Raw genomic sequence first — 20,881 nt, 5'->3', positions numbered from 1 at the left:
TGAAAAAAAAAAAAAAAAAATCTAAAGAGCCCAGTAGCTGGGAAATTTCCACAATGGAAAATTTTAACATATTCTTTAGCTCTAAACTATGCAGGTTTATAGAGACAATTTTTTTCTTTTGGTAATTTCCTTCTTTAACAATAATTTATGAACATGGTAACACTACAGCTATGGGAATAAGGAGGGCAAGATGACTTGGAGGGGAATGGGTATGGTTTGGCTAGTGGGAGGCTGTGCTAAGATACACATTTGACCACCTGAACCAGAGAAATGCAGATCACTCCAAGACCCGTGGTTGGGAACTCATCCAAAATAGAGATAATTTACCCAGGAGCACTGCAGAGAAATCTGTTTGGAAACTGGAAGTGGAAAGTGAAAGGATACCACTTTGGAACAGGAGATGGTGTGTGTTCTGTTGCTGAAAAACGCAATCCCAGACAGATCTTTTCCACCACTGCTCCTTAAACCTAAATGCGCATTTGAATCACCTGGGAATCTTGCTAAGCTGTAGATTCTGATTCAGTAGGTATGGGATGTGGCCTTAGACTCTGTGGTTCTAACTGGTTCCCAGCTGATGCTGGTGCTGCCCTTCAGTGGTGCCCTTCTGAGGACCACTCTGAATAGCCAGGCCATAGACAACAGGTCTTCATCAGTGTGAGCCCAGCAAAACACAGTCAAAGGGCAGCTGGAAGTGAGCTCCCTTGGGGTTGTTTTCTCAGATTACAATGCTACGGTCTAAGAGAAGAACTGAATGTCCTTTGGAAAGATGCTTTATGCAAGTCTGAATAAAGGGGATCTTTTGAAATGCAGGGATGCAAATAGTTCCCAGAAATCTGCTTACTCCAGCAGATTCAAGTTGGTGGTTTCTAAAACTCAATACTTTTCCAGAGAAAACCCTAGAACAAGCTGGCGAAGATTCCTGAGTGATTCTCCAGCATCATGGCATGTAGAGAGGAAACACTGATGACCTAGCTCCAATTACTGAGGGAATACTGTTGGCCAGAAGGGTATAATGGGGAAAAGGGAGCTGGAAAATAAATTACATCCATCCCAGCCAGAGTCACTGTCTCACTTTTATTGAAATAAAATAAAATGGGAATAGGAAAATTTTCCTTTTTCTTAACAGCTCTCTCACCTTTGTACTACCTGTTTTTCAGAAAGAGTCAGAGAAAGAGCAAGAGAGAGAGTGAGAGAGAGAGATCAAAATTTGTATCATCTTTATTCCATGGTGTTACCTCCACTTGAGCTGTAATTTATCTGCTATGTGCATCTTTAAAGCAACATTTGTCCTATTTTTCATTTTCCATTCAATTGAGTTTTGGATGGTTATTACTACTTACTTTTCAAATTAAGGTACACAGGAGCATATGGGGGGAAAAAAGGAAGATTACCGTGATGAAAATGTAGTGTTGAAATCAGAGTGTAATAAGCATGAAATGAATTTGATAATAAAATAAAAAGTATTAAAATATATATTAAAAGTAAATACCTATGCTAGTATCCTAATATCTACATAATATTTAGAAATTCTAAATGGCCTACAGGATTATTTAGAGATTTGGAACTTAAAATTTCTAGATTTTCAAAAATGGCACAGTGATTTGGCATTGAAATAGACACCCTGATTATTAAGTAAAAGAGATCAGTTTTTGTTTTCTTCTTATCGTACGTTTCAGTGAGCAATTATTCACCATAGAGCTATCTTACAAACCTACAGCCAATCAAAAGAATGTGCTTGATCCACCTAACGTCACATCTACTTAATAATAAACACAATATTATAATAAAAATTAACATGATGGAATGCCTACAACAAATGAGGCATTTGATCATCACAATGAGCTTGTAAGGTGGGTACCATTACTATATAGAAGAAAAAGTGGGATTTAGAGAGCTTAAATAAATTGCTTGGGATCTGTGCATTATAGCCAAGAAGGAATAACCATCTCTGGCCAGCCCCACTGACTCTAGCGCCTTTTCCAAATGCCACAGCTACATCTCAACTTCATTTCCCTTATCACAGACAGATGGATAGATGCTCCTTCTCAAGTTTAACAACTTCACAGAGCTTGATTCAAATACTGAATGTGTTGTTAGTTGCTTACAGCTGCTATTTCTCTAGCAGTGCTGTGAGTCCAGGCAAACTCTTTTGAAAAGCTCATTAAAACTGCTAAAATAAAGTCCTAGAAGCAGGTGCATTCATTAGCTGAAATGCAGACGATTATGTTAATATCACATTCAGGTGACAAATTTAAAGCCATCAAAATCATGGAGGATAAAAGGATTTTTAAAGCTAAAGTTAACTTCTTCCTTTGTAGGGCTCTCTGCTCTATAAGCATGTGATTGTCTTTGCAGCTGTCAACATGGCAACCTCCAATGTTACCTCATAAAAACAAAGCCATTTTTGCAGTATCATATTTCCTTTACAATTTCTTGGGTCTCTATTCAGGAAAAGAAAGGTAAGGAATTGCCTATAACCCTAGTGCTATTCTCTAAATAGGAAATCTGGCACCTCATCTACAATCTATTGTCAGGTTGAGCCCGAGGGTAGAGGAGACATGCTCATGAAGATGGTTAAAATAGGTGGACAGTGATTTCAGGTTAGAATCAGATGGACCAACAGCTCTTTCACTTTGCCTTTTCTTTTTTTCTTAAAGAAATATTGAGCCTCAGAGATCCCGTTACAGCACAGTGGGTTAAGGATCTGGAATTGCCACAGCTGTGGTGTAGATTGCAGCTGCACTCAGATTTGGTCCCTGGACCTGGATTTCCATATGCCATGGATGCAGCCAAAAAAAAAAAAAAAAAAAGAAAAGAAAAGGAAATATTGAGCCTCAAATATGTATGTGACCGTACATATGTATTTAGGAGGCTATACATCAGAATGTTAATAGCTATGCCAGGATGACTTTGATTTTCTTTTTTTGTGTATTTTGGTAGTTCTCAAATCTTCTACAACGAATATGTATTACTCTGTAGATTTAAAAAATTATTGCTGCAAGGTGGCCAAGAAAAGAAAAAAATATTAAAAATTATTATGGAACAATTAGCCTCTCCACTTTCAGTTGTTTTTTTACCTATAAAATTGAGTTCCTTTTTAATTGCCTAAAACATGGGAGCTGGATGAGAAGTTTTCCCAATATCCTTTCTTTTCAAATCTAGGATGTCTGTGGAAATGCCGAGTCCTCCTTTCAGAAGAAAATATAAGAAAAAGAGGGATAGTATACAGCCACTTACAAAAAAATTATAAACATGCTTAAAGATTGTCATATCATTCTTCAAAACTTTGATCAAATGGGGATTCATCAGAATGAATGAACCTGCCACTTGCAAAGGGAAAAAGATGGCAACCTTTTTAGGCCAAATTTACTTTATTTAAAATATTTTGGTTGTGTACTCTGGAAAGGATAAAGTTTGCAAGCTAAAACTTGACACATTCTTTTTTTTTTTCCAAATAGTGTGCTACAATGACTTATTACTGATTGCAAAATATAAATAATGCAGTTGCTATGGAATTGAACCTGTCTACTTATGAGGCATGTTTACACTGTGTGTGTGTGTAAAGAGCTTAAATTAATAAGCTGAAGGACTCCTTGTACAGTGCAACAGTCCTGTTTTTGCCTTCCTTCCTCTTCAACTCTTCTTCTATCTCACCCTGTACATTACTACTTTCTTTTTACCTTAAATAGTTTAATAGACAATTGACCTCATTTAAAATAAAAAGCAATATAGAAAGCAGGAAAAAAAAACTCCGTGGGATGGGGTTGCCTAAGCATATACTTCTACACACATGTAAGCATACTCAATACCTATAGATGTAACTGAATCTCTGCTCAAATCTGCCCTAAATCTCATTAGTTGGGACTTTGACTGCTGGACAGCTCCAAGTCTCCTAGGACTATTTTCCCCCACCCATTCCATCTCCTGTTTAATTCTCAGAGCTGTAACCCTCATAGAAGTTGCAGGGAGGTTCAAGACAAAGCAAGGATGGTAGCCAGAAGAAACTCCTACCCTTTCAATATGGTGCGTCACCCCCAGAAGATTAGAGGGTGAACTTCAGAACACAGAACTTGAAGACGAAAGCAACTTTAGGAGTTCCTGTCATGGTGCAGTGGAAACTAATCTGACTAGGAACCATGAGGTTGTGGGTTCGATCCCTGGCCTCAATCAGTGGGTTAAGGATCTGGCATTGCTATAAGCTGTGGTATAGGTTGCAGATACAGCTCGGATCTGATGTTGCTGTGGCTGTTGAGTAGGCCAGCAGCTGAAGCTCCAATTAGACCCCCAGCCTAGGACCCTCCATATGCCATGGTACAGCCCTAAAAAAAAAGCAAAAAGAAAAAAAAAAGTAACTCAAGAGGTCACATTAGTCAAGTTTTCTTTATATGTATGTATCTCTTCTAGAGCATACCTGATAGTCATTCAGCCTGACCTTGAAATTTTCCAATGACAAAAACTGTCCTACTGTTTTTCATTTTTATACCGATATATGAGAGTTTAGAGCACAGAAAGTATTACAACCAAAAGGCCAAAAAGGAAAAACAAAAAGAATTATTCCTAATCTTGCCACCCTTTAAAATATCAACTATTTTTTAATTTGTTACTGATCCAGTCTCAAACAAATATAACCCTTTAGGGTCCATGAGGAATGTCAAGAGGGTGAACAATTTGGCTTAAAGATATTTTGGAGATTTTATTGGTCCATAGTATCAATCACACCATAAGAGTCACACCTTGAAAAGGAAAATTATGTAAAGAATTTATAAGCCTCGGTACCACAGTATTTCCTAAATCATCCCCTTTTGTCACTCTGACACCCATACAACAAAATTTTTCCAAGATTATCATTTCCAAGGATCTTTCCAACATTTACAAATACAATCTAAGTTAAGCAATGTGCTCCCAAGTTGCCTAAATTGTACATATGATGGTATTCTTTTCAAAAGAAATTGTAGAGTTGGTGGTATTCTGAAACAACTAGGAATGGCAACATAAAGAACAAAAATAGGGATGGGAGGGGGAGGGAGTGGGAGGGATCGGGAGCTTGGGCTTATCAGACACAACTTAGAATAGATTTACAAGGAGATCCCGCTGAATAGCATTGAGAACTATGTCTAGATACTCATGTTGCAACAGAAGAAATGGTGGGGGAAAAACTGTAATTGTAATGTATACATGTAAGGATAACCTGACCCCCTTGCTGTACAGTGGGAAAATAAAATTAAAAAAAAAAAAAAAAAAAAAAAAAAAAAAAAAAGAACAAAAATAACAAAAGAAAATCCTTCAAAGATACTGTGCCCTGCAGAAACAGTTAGATATCCTGACTTTTCACATTGGCCGTATGGGAGATTCTTTTAAGATGAACTGTAATGGTGAAATGGGTGTTGATTTGGGGGGAAGCAAATTTAGAAAATCAATTAGCTAATAAGATAGAAGACTATGTACTACAATTTTGGCTAAGAAAATAGAATGGAAAGATTTACTTTAATGGTTATCATTTTAAAAACATTTTTATTAAAATATAGTTGATTTATACTGTTCCTTCAATTTCTGCTGTACAGCAAAGTGACCCAGTCATACATATACGTACATTCTTTTTCTTCATACTATCTTCCATCCTGTTCTACCCCCAAGAGATTGGACATAGTTCCCTGTGCTGTACAGTAGCACCCCATTGCTTACCCTTTCTAAATGTAATAGTTTGCACCTACCAATCCCAAACTCCCTGCCCATCCCACTCCCTCTCCCCTCCCCCCGTGGTAACCACAAGTCTCTCCATGTCCATGATCTGTTTCTGTTTTGTAAATGGGATCATTTGTGCCTATTTTAGATTCCACATTTAAATGATATCATATGGTATTTGTCTTTCTCTTTCGGACATACTTCACTTAGTATGAGAACCTCTAGTCACATCCATGTTGCTGCAAATGGCATTATTCCATTCTTTTTTTATAGCTGAGTAGTATTCCATTGTACATATGTACCATATCTTCTTAATCCATTCATCCATTGGTGGACATTTGGGTTGTTTCCATGTTTTGGCTATTGTGAAGAGTGCTGCAATGAATATAGGGGTGCATTATCTTTTTGAATGAAAGTTTTGTTCAGATACATGCCTAGGAGTTGGATTGTTGGATCATATGGTAGGTCTATATTTAGTTTTCTGAGGTATCTCATTACTGTTTTCCACAGTGGTTGTACCAATTTACATTCCCACCAACAGTGAAGGAGGGTTCCCTTTTCTCCACACCCTCTCCAGCATAGATGTTATGGGAATATATATATATTTTTTTGGCCTTTGGAATATTATTTCAGATGAGGGAATAAGAGATAGCTTAGAATTTTAAAAAGCAACTTGCAGTCAGGCAGCTAAACATGGTCTTATTGAGGATGATCTAAAGAGACCCAAAACCTGACATTTAAAAATGTCTAGTTCATCTGAAAAGTGATGAGAGGAAGTGATGACTTATCAGTCCAAAATCAGTTATAAAAATGTGAGTTCAATAGAAATTAGCAGTTGCTTTTATTTCTTCTATATAATGGTGATCTGACCCTCAATCTAGCTGCATCTAAAACATTACTACAGGAGTTCCTGTCATGGCACAGCGGAAATGAACCCGGCTAGTAACCATGAGTTTGTGGGTTTGATCCCTGGCCTCGCTCAGTGGGTTGAGGATCTGGCATTGCTGTGAGCTGTGGTGTGGGTCATGGACACAGCTCAGATCTGGCATTGCTGTGCTGTGGCATGGAGCCCTAGCCTGGGAGCCTCCATGGGCCATGGAAATAAATAAATAAATAAATAAATAAATAAATAAATAAATAAATAAAACATTATTACAATAGGATGTGTTTCCATATTGCTTTCAGTTTACAAAGCAGCACTACTGACTCTCATGACCATATAAAATAATCATGGTTCATACTACACTGTACATATTAGTTTGGCAATCCCCATTGTTTATGGTGAAGTGTCCATTCTGCTTAATTGAACATCTATTTTGATTGCCCAGTGCTGGTGTTCTACCAGTTACTAAATATTTTGAACATCTCCTTGGGAATGGGAAGTGCTAGGCAAACCTAAAATCTTGTCTAGCACTTTACAATTTGAAAAACATATCTATTATTTCTCATTGGATGCCTACATTCTCACCATTCTTTCTCTTGCAGCTAATACTCCAGCAAAACTGTCTACATGTGGTTCTCTGAATACACAACTTTGTGCCAATTCATGTTTCCATATCTTGGAAATATATTTTTCATTCCCATGAGAATAGCTTTCCATGGGGAAAGGATGAGGGAAAGGAAAGGCAGATGCATGGCACCTTGGTCTTCCCAGGTGAGGGGCCAGTCACTTTGCCCTTACTCTTTGCTGAGGTGAAGTATCAGGTCAGAAAGCCTGTAGCAGAAGCTCAACCCAGCAGGATGCCAGGATTTAGGGAAATCACATTATTCCTGACACAGGAGACTCTGCCTGCTCTTCTGGATGAGTTCGTTCTCATCAGTAAAGGCAAATGCACATACATACTCTTTAATCCAAACCTACCACTTCAATAATCACCTCAGAATATTATTCTTTTTTTAAAGTACAATTGATAAACAATATTATATTAGTTTCAGGTGTACAACATAGTGGTTCAACATTTATAAACATTACGAATGGATTACCATAAGTCTAGTAACTATCTGTTAACATGCAAAATTATTACAATATTATTGACTACATTACCTATGCTGTACATTACATCTCTGTGACTCATTTATTTTATAACTGGAGGTCTGTACCTCTTAATCCCCTTCACCTTTTTCACCCAACCACCTACCTGCCTCGCCTCTGACAACCACTAGTTTGTTCTCTGTAGCTATGAGTCTATTTCTGTTTTGTTTTGTTTGTTCAATTATATTTTTGTTTTGTTTCACTTATAAGTGACATCAATCAGTATTTGTCTTTCTCTGTTTGACTTATTTTACTCAGTACAATACTCTCTAGATCTGCCCAAGTTGCTGCAAATGTCAAGATTTCATTTTTTTTCAAATGGCTGCATAATATATATAGTCTGGATATAACTGGATAATAGTCATATATATACATAGATGAATGAATAAAGATGTGGATGGATGTGTGTGTGCACACCTTCTTTATCCATTCACCTATCAACAGGCACTTAGTTTGCTTCCATATCTTGGCTATTGTAAGCAATGTTGCAATAAACATAGGGGTGCATATATCTTGGTTTTTAAAAAATCCATTCAGCCATGCTGTGTCTTTCAATTGGAGCATTTAGTGCATTTACACCTAAAGTAATTATTGGTAGGTATGTACTTATTGCCATTCTGTTGTTATCTGATCATTTTGTAGCTCTTCTCTCTTCTCCTCTTGTTCTCTTTCCTTGGGATTTTATGATTTTCTTTAGTTTAATGTTTGTATTTACTTATCTGTGTGTGTCTGTTACAGATTTTTGGTTTATAATTACCATGACATTCATATATACCAACCTATGTATATAGCAATCCATTTTAAGCTGTTGGTCGCTTAAGTTCAAGCACATTCTAAAGCCATTATGTTTTAAACCTCCTCCTCCCTTTCCTGTTTTAACGATATATCTTACACCTTTTTATTTTGTGTATAACTTAATTTTTTTTAGATGTAGAAGATTTTGCTAATTTTGTCTTTTAAGCTTCATACTAAGCTTTTTAAGTAGTTGATCCCCTGTCTTTACTCTGTTTGCTTTTACTCATGATTTTTTTTTTCTTTCATAATTTTTTTGTTTCTAGTTATGGTTTTTTTCTGTTTAAATTCCCTTTTCTTTTAGGCCAGTTTAGTAGTGATGGACTCCTTTAGCTTTTGCTGGTCTGGGAAAATTTTATTTCCCCTTTAATTCTGAATGATAACTTCGCTGGGTAGAGTACTCTTGGCTGTAATTATTTTCCTTTCAGCACTTTGAATATATAGTGCTATTCAATTCCTCTGGCCTATAAAACTTCTACTAAAAAATCAGCTGATACATGTAACTCATTTTTCTCCTGCTGCTTTTAAGATTCCCTCTTTAATTTTTGACATTCTAATTATAATATGTCTTGGTGTTGAGTCTCTGGGTTCACCTTAAGACTTGCTCTGCTTCCTGAACTTGGATGTCTGTTTCCTTCACCAGATTAGGGAAGTTTTAGCCATTATTTTCTCCAATAGGCTTTCTGCCCCTTTCTTTCTTATTTATCCTTCTAGGCCCCTTTTAATATGAATATCCATATACTGGATTTTGGTCCCTTAAACTATCCTCATTTTTAAAAATTCTTTTTGCTGTTTCAATTGGGTGACTTCCACTACGATGTCTCCTAGATCACTGATCCATTCTTCTGCATCCTCTAATCTGCTATTGATTCCTTCTAGTGTATTTTCATTTCAGTTATTGTATTCTCCAGTTCTGATTAGTTCTTTTTATATTTTCTATCTCTTTGTTGAAGTTTTCACTGAGTTCATTCATTCTTCTCCCAAGTTTGGGAAGGATCTTTTTTTTTTTTTGCTATTTCTTGGGCCACTCCCGAGGCATATGGAGGTTCCCAGGCTAGGGGTTGAATCGGAGCTGCAGCCACCAGCCTACGCCAGAGCCACAGCAATGCTGGATCCGAGCCGCGTCTACAACCTACACCACAGCTCACAGCAACGCCGGATCCTTAACCCACTGAGCAAGGGCAGGGATCGAACCCGCAACCTCATGGTTCCTAGTCGGATTCGTTAACCACTGCGCCACAACGAGAACTCTGGAAGGATCTTTATGACTGTTCCTTTGAACACTTCATCTGGTAAATTGCTTATTTCATTTCTGTTTGTTTTTTGTTTTTGTCTTTTTAGGGTCACACCTGTGGCACATGGAGGTTCCCAGGTTATGGGTCTAATTGGAGCTGTAGCTGCTGGCCTACGCCAAAGCCACAGCAACGCCAGATCTAAGCCGCAGTTTATTTCTTTTTTTGAGGTTTTGTCTGGTTCTTTTGTTTGGAAGGCATTCCTTTTTCTCCTCATTTTTCCTAACTCTCTGTGTTTGTTTCTATGTATTAGGTAGATCAGCTATATCTCCTGGTCTTGAAAGAGTGGCCTTATGTAGAAGGTGTCCTGGGCGGGGGGGCCTCAGTGTTGCAATTTCACCCTGGTCACTAGCACTAGGTTCTCAAAGGGAATCCCCTATGAGGGCAGTGTGCGCCCTCCTGCTGTGATTGGGCCCTGACTGTTGTGTGTGCATTGGTGGTGGGAAAGGCCAGCCCCCCAAGGCAGACAGGGTAAGTGGGATATGTCTTCAGGGGAATGCCAGGGTGGGGTGCATGGTGTTAGCTGGGCTGAAGGGGAATGATAAAAACGGCATTCCCCTGTGCTGGGCCAGCTAAATGGAAGAAGAGTGGGGAAAAAAGGGGGGTGCCCACTAGCATTTCTGTCCCCAGGGGAAGTTCCACCAGATCCCTGCCCCTTTGACACATGCTCTAAAATTAGGCAGTGACTCTCCCTCTTATATGACCCAAGTGCTTATCAAGTTGCTGCCTCTGTACTGGTTCTAGAGTGAATGAATTTGTCTATGAGCCCTTCAAGTTTCCCACAGCCCTCTGGCTCTCCCAGATGTATGTCCCACTGGTTTTCAAAGACTGATGTTGTAGGGCTCATTTTCCTGGTGCAGGTTCCCATGCTGGGGAGCTCCACATGGGGCTTGGCTCCCTCCCTCCTCAGGGAAGAAGCTCTCTGACTGTGATGTCCCTACTGACTGCAGGTCCCCACACTGCCAGTGCGGGTTCTGATTAGACTGCATCTCTGCCCCTCCTGCCCATCTCAATGTGGCCTTTTCTTTATATCCTAGTTGTAGAAAATCTGTTCTGCTAGTTTTCCGGTCTATACGTAGTTGTCATTTTGGTGTGTCTGAGAGAGGGGATGAGCTCAGTATCTTCCTACTCTGATATCTTGATCTTGAACCCTTCTAGGAATATTATTCTTGCTTAGCCAAACCTACTTCCCCCGTGGGAAAAATAAAGGAGGAATGGATTTCCATTATAAAAAAAAATATTCAATAATAGGGAGGCCTTTATATATCACATCAAGGCCCATTTTTACTGGTTATGCCTCTTTTGCTGAGCATACTAAATATTTCCTTGATCCTAGGTTTATTCTTTTACTTCTCTAATCTTTGAGGTTTAGAAAAAAATGTCACTTTTAACTTCATTCATTAATCAGTGGACTTATCCCATAAGATTCCTTTTCTTGCAAAGGTTAAATAATTTTTATTTAATTGTTTCTTTATGAAAAGGAAAGAGTAAAATCCTCCCTCCTCTACTCCTAAATATACCTCATTAAACTCATGTTCAGGCAAACACTTAGCTGGAATTTTTTTCAAACTCAACTGAAATTTTGCTCTTTATGTTGCAAAAATTGGGGACATTGTGGTCTCCATTATCTGTGTTAAAGTCAGGGAACACTGATACTGATTATCCAAATGGCAGATTATCCTAGTTATTTCTATTTAAAATTTTTATGTTAGTGCTCCCCTCCTACTTAAATTTGACTAATGCTGATACAAAATTAGATGCCATTTCCTGACTTACTCATCAACTTACACTGAGAAAATGCAGGTCAAATAGGTGGAAGAGGAAAGCCAATATATTTCCTTGGTAACCACATATCAAAATTAAAGGTAATTGCTTAATCAAAAGTACAGATTTTTTAGGTAATAAAAGCACTGTTTACCTGATAAACACTAGATATAAGACCACCTGATTCACTTTCCAGAAAAAAAAATTGTCAATAATTTTAGTAAATTAAAATTTTTTTTACTGACATGATCTAATTTAAAGATATAATTTCATTTTATTTGATCATTAATTTAGATTGGCACTTCACTGTTCTCTTACTATTGATACTTGTGCAAATCAAGCAATAGGCTCATAGTCCATGCCTATGCTCCTTGTTTTTACTTTTATGGTATATCAAGAGCAAGAGTCACAGTCCATGCAAAAGAGTTAAGGCCATACTTCAAAATACTTCTTCCTCCTTCTCTAAATTCATTAAGTGGCCGCTTCAATGTTTTGATGTTTAAAATTTCATAGTTCACTAATATTCGCTAATTAGGCCCATTAGAGAAAGGACAAGTTTGAATTAGCAAAAAATTTCAATGTTGTATTGTAAGAATATATAGTTTTATCTTTTTGTGGTACAATATGCCACTCAAGCCATCTGTAGTGAAGTATTTCCAAGAAGAAAAGCTACTGCTAGGACCACTTTGATAATAAGATTCCTCAATATTGTGCACTTGAGGCTTTAAGCAAATGAGTTGCTAGGTTGTCTGAATATGTTCAGTTCACATTCACTGAGCAGTTACTATATGCTTGGCATCATGCTAGAAAAATTTTGTCCTCTTGAGTTAACAATTCACTTTAAGTTATCATTTATCTTGCCTAGTGACACTTTATCTCATGCCTTATTCACCACCTATCCAAATTTACTCATTCATTCAAAAGACATTTAGCAGTTATAATGGGTTAGGCACAGGCACAGATTCAAAATGACTGGGGTCATAGGGTGAAAGTCATTTGCCATGTGGTCCAACACGAATAATCATGAATCAGTCAATTGATCAGCCCGATGTCCTAGGTAATAGAGCTAGTTCCAAGTTTCTCAGGCTTGGCATTGTCAGCATTTTTTTTTTTTTTTTTTTTTTTTTTTTTTGCCATTTCTTGGGCCGCTCCCACGGCATATGGAGGTTCCCAGGCTAGGGGTCTAATCGGAGCTGCAGCCACCGGCCTACGCCAGAGCCACATCAACGCGGGATCCGAGCAGTGTCTGCAACCTACACCACAGCTCACGGCAACGCCGGATCCTTAACCCACTGAGCAAGGGCAGGGACCCAACCCGCAACCTCATGGTTCCTAGTCGGATTCGTTAACCACTGCGCCACGACGGGAACTCGCAGAATTTGGGATCATATAATTCTTATTGTGTGGAACTGTCCTGTGCAAGGTAGGATGTTTAGCAGCATCCCTTGCCTCTTTCCCTTAGATGTCAGAAGGACCTCTACTAGTTCTGATCATCAAAAATGTCTCCGGACATTGCCAAATGTCTCAGGGACAGGGGCGGTGGGAGAGGCAAAACTGTCCCTGGTTTAGAACTACCAGGCTAATATGTACATAATACCTTCTTTACTAGATTATAAAGACCTTGAGAGCAGAGATCGTCTGATTCATCACTCTACCACCTTCTCCCCACCAGCTAAATTTAGTTTCTGGCACAGAAATGCTTCTTGATGAATGTTCTGAAAAGAACAAAACATCTCCGGAGTACCTATATTGTCATCAGCTGTGCACAAAGCACTTTGGTAAACCCAGATGATGAATAGGTAACCAGGGAAAATTGTCCAATGAATTTTTATGATTTGAATAATCACTCCCTATTCATACCATATACCCATTTTGGTGCCAAATGTCTACATTTGTATAGGGCTTTACTGTGTATGAAAACCCTATACAATGGCATTTGATCCAGATACAAAGATAAGCACCTCTGTTTATTATTTAAGTTCCCAAGTCCCAGAGCCATATTCTCAGGCAGGAGTGGGAGATGTTTTAATTTCAGTGGTATTGCCTTTGGTTATTAAAAAACAACAACAAAAACAACTCATTGTAAGACTGGCCTAATTTCCGGCATTGCTGTGAGCTGTGGTATAGGCCAGCAGTTGTGGCTCCAACTGGACCCCTAGCCTGAGAACTTCCATATGCCGCAGGTGTGGCCCTAAAAAACAATAAATAAATAAATACTGATCTAATTGGAGTTCCCATCATGACTCAGCAGAACCAAATATGACTAGTATCCATGAGGATGCAGGTTTGATCCCTGGCCTCAGTGGGGTCAAGGATCCAGTGTTGCTGTGAGCTGTGTCATAGGTTGCAGATGCAGTTTGGATATGGCGTTGTTGTGACTGTGGCTCTGATTCAACCCCTAGCCTGGGAACTTCCATATGCTGCGGGTTTGGCCCTAAAAAGACCAAAACAAAAAAAAAAGATTGGTCTAATAATGTTAAATTTAAAGTTTAGGGTTTTTTTGGGGGGGGGGGAGTTGGCTAAGTTAGGTAGAAGTAGAACATCTCAAAGGCTCTCCAGTTATCTAAGTGATTCTGGTTTACTTAGATTCCTGGAAATTGCCAGAGGCCTTTAAGGGAAGAGGGAAAAAAAGAGTGAGGAAATTTTCCCTGTGGGCAATTGGGGAAAACAAAAATATTTTTGTGCTGTGGAGACTTCTCAGGAAAGAAGGGCTGGCCAGCAGTGGCATCTGTGCAAGGGGAATTTCCACATTTGGGAAAACATGGTCATAATTAATGACTTAGGAAAAGCCAAGAAAGTGGACCATGTTGGAAAAATATGATCTCCAATGGCCAAGTCATTGTCAACTGATTGAGCCAGAAAATTAGATTATTTTAGAAAAAGATTTTTATTTATGGGTATTCACCTATAGGTCCTTCCTTCTGTGGCTCTAGTAAGTACCCTGTCCCTGCCTAGGGAATTAGCTTCCCTTAGCCAGACCCACTCTTTCTGTCCTTCCCTGCCATAAGGGAGTGTTTGTGTTAGACTTCTGGCCTGTAGTCTTTTTTTGAATGTGATGCTTTGAACTAGCCAGCAGGGCTATTAGCATCCATTAGAATAGAGATGATTATCCCGGATTCTTGGACAAGAACAGAAAAATGAGACTGCATGATCTTAATGCAGACACCATTTATCGAGGACTCCATGTCCTAGGCCGGGTGCTAAGAATGTTGGAAAACTATCCTAAACCTAAACATGAGGAAACTGAGGCTCAGGGAATTTAAGTAACTTGCCCAGCGCCGTGCAGCTGTTAACTACTAAACTAATACTTCTCGTTTTGTATATAAAGTCTACTCGCCAAATTGGAATGTCCTCCTCACCCTATATACAACCTCTCACTTCCTTAACTATCACCTCCTTCCTCTTCTCTAAATCACTTTGTTTAAATTAGATCTGGTCTTGGGGTTGTGCTCACAGAGAACTCCACTGTTACCTTTGGTTCTCAAAAGGAGAAATCTGGGTTAACAGGCTCAGCACCATTCATATCTCTGTTTAGTTAGGGCATGATTATGTCGCCAGAAGGTTCTTGCCCTACTTTTTGGTTTTCTTTTATCTCAATGATCAATTTTATTAAAATGGGTATGATCATCTTGTGCCTCTTCTCTCATAATTTTCTCAAGATCAGACTATAGCTTGCTGAATTCCAACATATTTGCCAAGGTGAAGGTCAAAATTTTTAAAGGGAACTATAACAAAGGAAAAAAAAAAAAAAAGCCCTATATTTGACATGTAGATGTGGTATCCAGTAAAGCATCTATAAAATGCAGCACTTTTTTTTTTCTGAAATAAAAACACTGCAGGTTAAATCATGTCCCCCTGAAGCAGCAATTCCATGCCCTAAACCCATGTGACATGGCTTTTAAAGTTAGCTCTGTCCTGCAACTGCAATGAATATGAGAAAACAAACCTAACTAGGGTTAAAGAGTCCAACTGCCCTGGATTGAACCTCAATGGATATTACAGTTCATTAAAAAAATCATAGCATCTCGGAAGTAATTTAATATTATCTCTTTTCTGTTTAACTTAAAACATATTAAGTAATCTTATTAATATTTGTTTCCTGAGTGTTTCTTAGATGATCCAGACATTATTACTTTCAGTTAGAGATGTGAAAACCCAAGGGTTGTGTTCGTTTTCTACTGCCGTGTAACAAATTACCACAAACTTAGGGGTTGGAACAACATCTCATTTATTAGCTCACTGTTCTATAGGTCAGAAGGCTGTGTTCTCTGCCTGGGGTCCCACAAGGTGGAAATGGAGGCGTTAGACCGGACTCATCTGGAGGCTCTGGACAGGAATCCACTTCTAAGTTCATTCGGATGGTTGGCAGAACTCAATTCCCTATGACCAGAGCACCGAGGTCCCTGTTTGCCTTCTGGCTCCCAGAGTCCCCACACAGTCCTTCTCACTGGTCTTCTCTGTCTTCCAAGCCAGTGATCACCATGGAATCTTTCTCACATTTCATATCGCTTTGACTTCCTCTTCTGCTACCAAATGAGGAAAACAATCTTCTTAAAGGGGCCACCAAATTGGACCAGGCCCACCTAGACAATCATATTGAAACTGTGCACAGTCCTGCAGGGCTCCTGGGCACAAAAGTCTTTCTGTGTCCCCCATTTCTTGTTCTTAGGAAATGGGTCTCATTCAGCCTCCATGACCTTCCCTGAGTTCCTAGGAACAGGTTCAGACAGTCGCTGATCAGAGAAGAAAGGGGATGCAAAGACATGGGAGGAACAGGCAAGAAACAATAGTGCAGCTTTAGAGCAGGATCCTGGTTCCCTCTCAAGGGATACATATAATGTGTATGCATCTTATACACCCAAGAGAAAAGGTATATTCCTTACGCTTCTTTTAGAAATGAATACTTTAAAACTGAACAGCTTAGAGTCCTTCCTTGTCCTTCTCCCAGGCTGAATTGCACCCTAAATACAATCACCCATAAGGTAAAGATGAGGCACCCTGAACACAACTGCTGTGGGTTAAAGATTATTAGCACATGGTTTTTTCAGGAACTTCCCTAGTTTGTTCTAATCTCTGATCACTCGGCCATTTTCACAAGTACTGTTATTCTAGGCAATAACCCAGAAGACCACCATCATGATCATACCGAGATCTGGAGAGTCCCCCCAAAGGAAGATTCCCCCAAAGAAAGAAAAATGAACATTTGTCCCAATCCTGATTCCTATCTGAAAACCTGTTTTTCTCCTTTTTACTATAAAACTCTCAATTCTTTCGAATGGTGGGGGGGGGCACAGTCTTTAGGGCATTAGCCTGCTGTGACCCTCCTTTGCCTGGCAAAACAATAAAGCTATTTTTTTTGCCTTTACCCAAAACTCTGTCTCTGCGTTTCATTTGGGCACTAGCAGACAGAGGCCGAATTTCAGCAATATCTTGAAGTAAACTGATTTTAATTACATCTGCAAAAATCTCTTCACAGTAGTGCTTAGATTAGTGTTTGACTGAATAACCAGGACTGGTAATCTTGGGAAACTATCTTTAGAGTTCAGATAACCATAAGGAAGTGGAGTTACCTAGTTAACATGAGATATGATCTGGAAATAGGTTCCCAACAGTATCAAATAATTAATATTTTTACTTTATCCCCTTTTTTTGTTTTTTAAATACATATGAATATGGTTTATCTTTTAATGTACCTATTTTAGAGCTATATATCCTAACAGTTTTTAGTGATGCATGATCCAAAATGTTGCAAGACTGTTTGGGGACATGCTGTGTTTTAGGGGCCTCTCAGTGTTCAAGAAATTGTAATGTGTGGGAGTTCCTGTTGTGGCTCAGCAGAAGCAAATCTGACTACTATCCATGAGGACTCAGGTTTGATCCCCGGCCCTGTTTAGTGGGTTAAGGATCTGGCGTTGATGGGAGCTGTGGTGTAGGTCAAAGATGTGGCTTGGATCTGGCATTGCTGTGGCTGTGGTGTAGGCCAGCAGCTGTAGATCCGATTTGACCTCTATCCTGGGTACTTCCATATGTCACAGGTGCGGCCCTAAAAAGATAAATTTAAAAAAGAGAGAGATTGTAATGTGTAGGTGTGTAGCTGGACATGGGTATAGGAGAGTGTGGAGATGGTAGTGACAGGTGAAGGAGGAAGGGGAGGGACCGGGGTTGCTGTGAGTACAGAGGAACAGTTTATTCCTGTTTTAATATATTCACTGAAGGCCTTTGAAGATGAGAATCTTTTTGTTATTTTCTGTTGGCAAGTCTGGAAGTTTAAAAACCCAAGGATTCTTTGTGTGTGATTTATGAGAGGCATCTGAAGATGTTTCTAAACACAGGGGCACTTTAGAATATACTGGATCAGCAATCACTAGGATGCCATGCCCCTAGTGTAAATGTGAACACTCCAAAGTTTTTTTTGCACAATTTCAATGTGCCATGGCCTGCCAGATGCATGGGAGGACTACAATGGAGGCTGGGTCTTGGGCCCAGCCTGCTGCTGGTCCAGAAGCCTCTGCCTGCAGAGGGTCACCTAGGAATTAAGATGGTATAGAAAGGGCTTAGTGGATCATAGAAAGGGAGATGAAGGGGGACTGCATATTAATTTCTCCGATTTTAGCATTCTACCTGGAGGACAGCCTAATGAAAAATCTCATTTTCTGGTGAAGGGAGTGAAAATGGTTTTAGCCTTTAGAAAGAACATATATAGAAATGTAAAAACATCAGAAAAAGGCAGATAATTTCAGATGCTAAGTATTTCTCTCTTTTCCCAAGAACATTTGGGTTCTTCTCTTCTTGAAATCCTGGCCAAAATTAAAGGAGAGGAGGATGTTCCCCAAATGCTTCTTTTAAATTGTCCCAGACCTTCAGAAAATGGTGAGGAAGTGTGATCCTATTATTAGGCAAAAGGAAAGAAGTCAGTGGAGGAGACGTTCAATAACTGCATTGAGAGAGCATTACGATTAGGAGTACATGTGGCTTGCTTGGCTTTGGAAAGGAAGACATAGGAAGAAAGAGGCTGGGTGGGGAAAATTTGTGTTTCTTAACTATGATGTCTTTAAAGCATAACACATTTTGTATCCTTTAACTATGGAAGCGATTTTGCTCTATAAAGGATAACTCTAAGGATGCTGAAAATATGTTACAGATGTTATTTTTATTGCTAAAGTTTCCATTTCAAAATCTCTCCCCTCATTTATTCATTCATTCATAAATAGTCAATGAGAGTCTACCATGTGCCTTGATCTAGGTGCTAGGATATAGCAGTGATCACAGCAGACAAGGTTTCTGCTCTCATGAAGCTTATATGCTAATGTGGAGGAGTTGGAAAATAAAGAAACCGTTGCATTTCACGACATGATACATGAAGAGATAAACAAGATAATGTTGGACAGTGATCAGTACATTACGGAGAAACAAAATAAGATGAAGTACATATATACAATGGAATATTACTCAGCCAAAAAAAGGAAAAAATAATGCCGTTTTCAGTAACATGGATGCAGCTAGAGAGTCCCATACTGAGTGAAGTAAGTCAGAAAGAGAAGGACAAATACCACATGATATCACTTACATGTGGGACCTAAAACATGGCACAGGAGTTCCTGTCATGGTGCAGGGGAAACGAATCTGACTAGGAATGATGAGGTTGTGTATTCGATCCCTGGCCTCGCTCAGTGGGTTAAGGATCCAGCATTGCTGTGAGCTGTGGTGTAGGTCACAGACAAGGCTCGGATCTGGCGTTGCTGAGGCTGTGATGTAGGCCGGCAGCTATAGCTCCGATTAGATCCCTAGCCTGGGAACCTCCGTATGCTGCGGGTGCGGCCCTGAAAAGACAAAAAAAAAAAAAAAAAAAAAAAGACAAAAAGTGAATAAATAAGATATGGCACAAATGATCCTATCTACAAAACAGAAGAGACCACGGACAGGGAGAACACTTGTGGATGCCGGGGTGGGGCGGGGGAGGGGGAGAATAAGATGTACAGGGAATTTGGGGTTGTAGTAGATGCAAACTATTACACTTAGAATGAATAAGCAATGGGGTGTACAGCACAGGGAACTATGTCCAACCTCTTGGGGTAGAACATAATGAAAATGGAATGAGAAAAAGAATGCATATGTATACATGTATGACTGGGTCATTTTGACATACAGTGGAAATTGACACAAAATTGTAAATCAACTATACTCTAATAAAAAAAATGAAATCCAAAATAGGACGAAGTGATGGAGGACCAGGTGGCTATTTTAGTTTGTATATCCAGGGAAGACCTCTCTGAAGAGAAGACATTTGCACAGAGATCTAAATGTCAAGGAGGCGCTGGTCATGGAAAGATCAGAATGAAGAGCATCCTACATGGAGAGAACAGATGGTTCAAAAGTTCCCAAGATGGTAACACATTTGAGTATGAAGAAGAGAAAGAAAGCCTGGAGGGCTGGAACTCAGTGGCAAACATAAAAGGTTTGATAGATGAAGTTGTCAAAGATGAAGCTGAACAGGTAGACAGAGCCTAGATTTTTTAGGCATGGAAGGTTGCAGGAAGGAATTTGGATTTTAGGTGTGAGGCAGTTGTAAGCAAGGAAATGATTTTCTATCTGGGCAATGAAATGTAGAGGGCAAGAATGAAGGTACAGAAATCTTCAGGAGGCAACTACAGTGATTCAGGTGAACAGTGGTGACCTGGACTAGGATGTTAGCAGTGAAGAAGGGAAGAATAAATTGGGGTTATATATTGGAGATAGAGTCAAAAGTACTTTCTAGTGGTGTGTATTTGGGACCTAAAAGAAAGAAAGGAGTCAAAGTTATCTCCTCTTTTATTGGTTTGGGCATTAGGTAGATAGTGATGCTATTTGTGAGACAGGTAGGCTGGGAATAAGAAGTGTGGCAGACTGGGTTAATTCCCTCCCCGGTAGCCATTCCTCTCTTGATCTTTGCTAACACAGCCCTGACTTTGTTGAGGATAACAATATGTCCAGCCTAGAGTGATGAATCATGAGTGGTGTAATTCAATCGTAATAATCCCATTCTCTTCTGCTAGATATTCAATTTCCCCATCTTCTTTGCAGCTAGGGGTGATTCATTTCTGGCTAATGAGACCTAAGTGAAAACCTTCTGGGGATAGATATGGCTTTAGTGAACACCGTCACAATGCCTGGAGTCATGGCAGACTCCTTATGAGTACAAAAGATCTGATGATGTTAAGGATGATGATGCATGAAAAAAAAATTGAAATTGCCTGGGTTCTTGATGGTAATAGCTGAGCAACTAAACTGACACCAGCAATCCTCTATTGCCAGACATCTTGTTCATGAGAAAAGTAAAACT

The 20,881-nt window shown here is 39.2% G+C and overlaps 1 protein-coding gene and 1 long non-coding RNA gene across 16 annotated transcripts in view; one reads left to right on the top strand and one right to left on the bottom strand.

Moving 5' to 3' along the window:
* The window catches only part of MKLN1 (muskelin 1), a 335,895-nt gene that overhangs the window by 57,530 nt on the left and 257,484 nt on the right, over nucleotides 1-20,881 (top strand). The window lies entirely within an intron of this gene.
* LOC106506781 (testis-specific gene 13 protein) overlaps nucleotides 1-20,881 on the bottom strand; it is a 539,004-nt gene that overhangs the window by 434,114 nt on the left and 84,009 nt on the right. For 2 of the 9 annotated variants that reach the window (XR_014833865.1, XR_014833868.1), the window contains exon 7: nucleotides 15,767-16,085. The exons of 2 other annotated variants lie outside the window; for them this stretch is intronic. This is a non-coding gene — a long non-coding RNA (testis-specific gene 13 protein). Of the gene's footprint in view, nucleotides 1-15,766; nucleotides 20,502-20,881 lie in introns of those variants that run through there. 5 more of the 9 variants (XR_014833857.1, XR_014833856.1, XR_014833861.1 and 2 more) reach the window with 5 other exon arrangements.

The sequence above is a fragment of the Sus scrofa genome, chromosome 18 (assembly GCF_054392235.1).
Source record: "Sus scrofa isolate SSC_HxYL_T2T_F1_AM1 chromosome 18, Sscrofa_HxYL_maternal_Yorkshire_Landrace_v2.0, whole genome shotgun sequence".
NCBI classification, from domain to species: domain Eukaryota; kingdom Metazoa; phylum Chordata; class Mammalia; order Artiodactyla; family Suidae; genus Sus; species Sus scrofa.
The sequence above is the reverse complement of the archived record's forward strand: the minus strand, read 5'-3'. Positions and strand labels throughout refer to the sequence as shown.